We start from the raw sequence: 2,987 nt of genomic DNA, 5'->3' as shown, positions 1-2,987 counted from the left end.
AAGTCTATTTGAAATTCTACTTGTCTATTAGGGGGTAATCCAGGAAGATCTTCGGGAAAGACTTTCATATAGTCACTCACTACTGGAATATTTTGTAGTTCCTTCTTTTCTTTCTTAGCATCGACCACGAACGCCAAGTATGATGTGCATCCTTTAGACAGACATTTTATGGCCTTCATCAGGTAAATGATACCAAAATTTACTCTGCGTTTGTCCCCGTACACCATGAATGACTCTTTTCCAAGTGGGTTTAGCCTCACTATCTTCTTTCATAGTATCGTGGCATCATTGGCGTTAAGCCAATCCATTCCCAAAAGGATGACGAAACCATTCAACCCATTGGGTACAGCTCCTCGTGGAATTTGTTTTTGTTCAAGTCGATGACGATATTCTTAATGCAATCGCTAACAGGTATGAATTTGCCACTGGAAACTTCTACAACTAGGGAATTATTGGTTATTTGCATAAAATTATGGTACTTATAGGGATAAATTGTTGTTTGCAGCCAAAGTGAAGCATTTTCAAAGAAAGGGACCAAAATTGATAATTCTCGAAACTTTGGAGACTTGGAGAGTCAAAAGAAAAGAAATCCACGAAATTGTCATATTCACGACGTGAGTAGATTCACGACGTGAATGGAGTATTCTAGAAGATATGTATCCGGATGAAAGAATCCTTATCGAACATGTTTATCTCATATTCACGACGTGAGACTTAGTGGTTCACGACGTGAACTCAGCAAAATCAGGAGTTATAAATACTCTTGGCCATTACAATTTTAGACTTTTTGGCTGATAGAAGGCAGAACTGGAGACGATTTTGAGAGGAGAAGAAGTTATGGAAAAGTTTTTTATCACCTAAGGAGAGGAAAGTACATAAATAGTTTATTTGTTTGGTACATTCATTATGACTTCTATTATGATTTGTGGTAGTTTATCTAAGGCTATGAGCAGCTGAATCTTGCTACTCTTCTTTAGCTAGATGAAGCTTTTGACTTATGGTCTAGCTTATTGATAATGGATTTATTTATTTAGCAACTTGCTTGTGTTTGATTTGTTACTACCTAGCATGTTAATATTTGTTTCTTTAGTTGCTTGAATTCATGTTCTGTGTAGCTTAGTGATTATTAAATTACATGAACTTGAAACCTAGTGATTTAGTCAACATTAAATTGCTAGAGCTAGGATCGACCAAAATCTTAGATAATAATTGAAGTAAATAAATTTAGCTGTGCTAGAGAACATAAATTATGACCATAATTGTGTTTGCCTAATCTTACATAGCAAATTCATAATCTACAACTTATTTTGTGTTTGATTGTGTGAGACCATGCATAGTTTTACATGAATTAGTTTAATATTGGTAAATATAGACTTAAATTACTAATACAATAATAACCAACTTAATCATCCATAATTGTTAGCTAACCATAAAGAAGAAGCGGATTTGAACTAAACAAGAGTGTTTTTAGTAATTGATTGAATTTGAGTTAAGTTCGTCTGATCTTGCAAAATCAAATAAAAACCCTTCATTTGTTAGTAATTAGGTTAATTTAGTGGTAAATAGATTTATCATTTAGCACCGTTCCCTGTGATCGACACCCGACTTACTCGACTATTATATAACTTTGACTAGGTACACTGCCTAGGTGCAATTTAGTTAGTAAGGAAGTTAGGTTATAAATATTAAAATTAGGTGTAGCTAATTGCACACATCAAGTATTTGGCACCTTTGCCGGTGAACGGCTTAATTAATTACTAATTTATTTACTTTAAATTAATCGATCCTTTTGTGGAGTAAAACCAGCAAAGAGTTATTTTTTTCTGTTTCATTTTTCTTGCATTACAGAACTCACGACGTGAGCTTTATTGCTCACGATGTGAGAACTGGGATTCCTAGTTTTATTTGTTTTTAGTTTGTCTTTCCTAGTTCAGATTTATGTTTTTATTTTTTTGTTTTATTTCAGGATTTCATGACCAGAGGCTCTAACACACCTTTGGTGCCACCACTTGAAGATCCAGAGTCGGCCCTTCATAAAACGAAAGATAAGAACGTGAAAGATGATCAAACACCAAAGAAGACACCTTTACAAGAATTCAAGTCAGTGTTCTCAAAGAAGTCGGGAAAAAAAGGGAGAGTCAAGTTCATCTTCAAAGAACAAGAGCAAGGTTGAAAACTTAGATCAAATACCTGTCCAAACTTAATCTGAATACGATATCGAGCCCAATTTTGAATTATTTATGAGTGAACCCGGAAACGAGCCAAGGAACGAGATGGCGAACATTGAAGAAATGTGAATGGGAGCTTACAGAAAGCGAATTAGAGACGATGTTGGTCCAGGTTTAGTACAACCTGTCATACTTGCCACTGCCACATTTGAGCTAAAAGGACAAATCCTTTATGCACTAAAGAACATTCCATTCTATGGAAAATATCATGAGGATGAATTTAAGCACTTAGATGAAGTCAATGACATTGCAGACTATTTTAATGTCCCAAATGTTAATAGAGATATTGTCTTGTTGAGGATGCTTCCCGTTACTTTTAAAGGAGTTGCAAAGGATTGGTTAAAAGCACTTCCACCTGGTACAATTACTACTTGGGCTCAGCTGTGCGAGCAATTTTTGGACCAATTTTGCCCACCATCCAAGACAGTTAAACTCAAAAAGGCAATAGCCAATTTTGAAAAAAACTCGGGTGAGTCACTTTACAAGGCATGGGAGCGTTACAAGGGGTTGTTAAGGAATTGTCCTCAACATGACCTTAACATTCAACAAGAGGTGTCTATATTCTATGATGGGATCAATGTATTGACAAGGCAACTCCTTGATTCTCAAGGGCCACTTACAAAGAAAAATCTAGCCGAAGTTAAGGAACTAGTTGAAAAAATTGCAAAGCATTCTCGGAAATATCACAACCCAAGACAAGATGGAGTAAAAGGCAGTGGAGGTGCACATTCTGAAGAGATGGATGCTATGATGGCAAGG

The 2,987-nt window shown here is 35.8% G+C and overlaps 1 non-coding gene across 1 annotated transcript; it reads right to left on the bottom strand.

Moving 5' to 3' along the window:
* Nucleotides 1–2,657: 2,657 nt before the first annotated feature.
* LOC145044421 (small nucleolar RNA R71) lies at nt 2,658–2,764 on the bottom strand. Its single transcript, XR_013681374.1, has one exon. It is a non-coding gene; the product is annotated as a small nucleolar RNA R71 (small nucleolar RNA).
* Between the last annotated feature and the right edge of the window lie 223 nt (nt 2,765–2,987).

The sequence above is a fragment of the Lactuca saligna genome, chromosome 4, assembly GCF_052625555.1.
Source record: "Lactuca saligna cultivar CGN05327 chromosome 4, ASM5262555v1, whole genome shotgun sequence".
Classification (NCBI taxonomy): Eukaryota; Viridiplantae; Streptophyta; class Magnoliopsida; order Asterales; family Asteraceae; genus Lactuca; species Lactuca saligna.
This window is presented reverse-complemented; position numbering and strand designations above follow the sequence as displayed.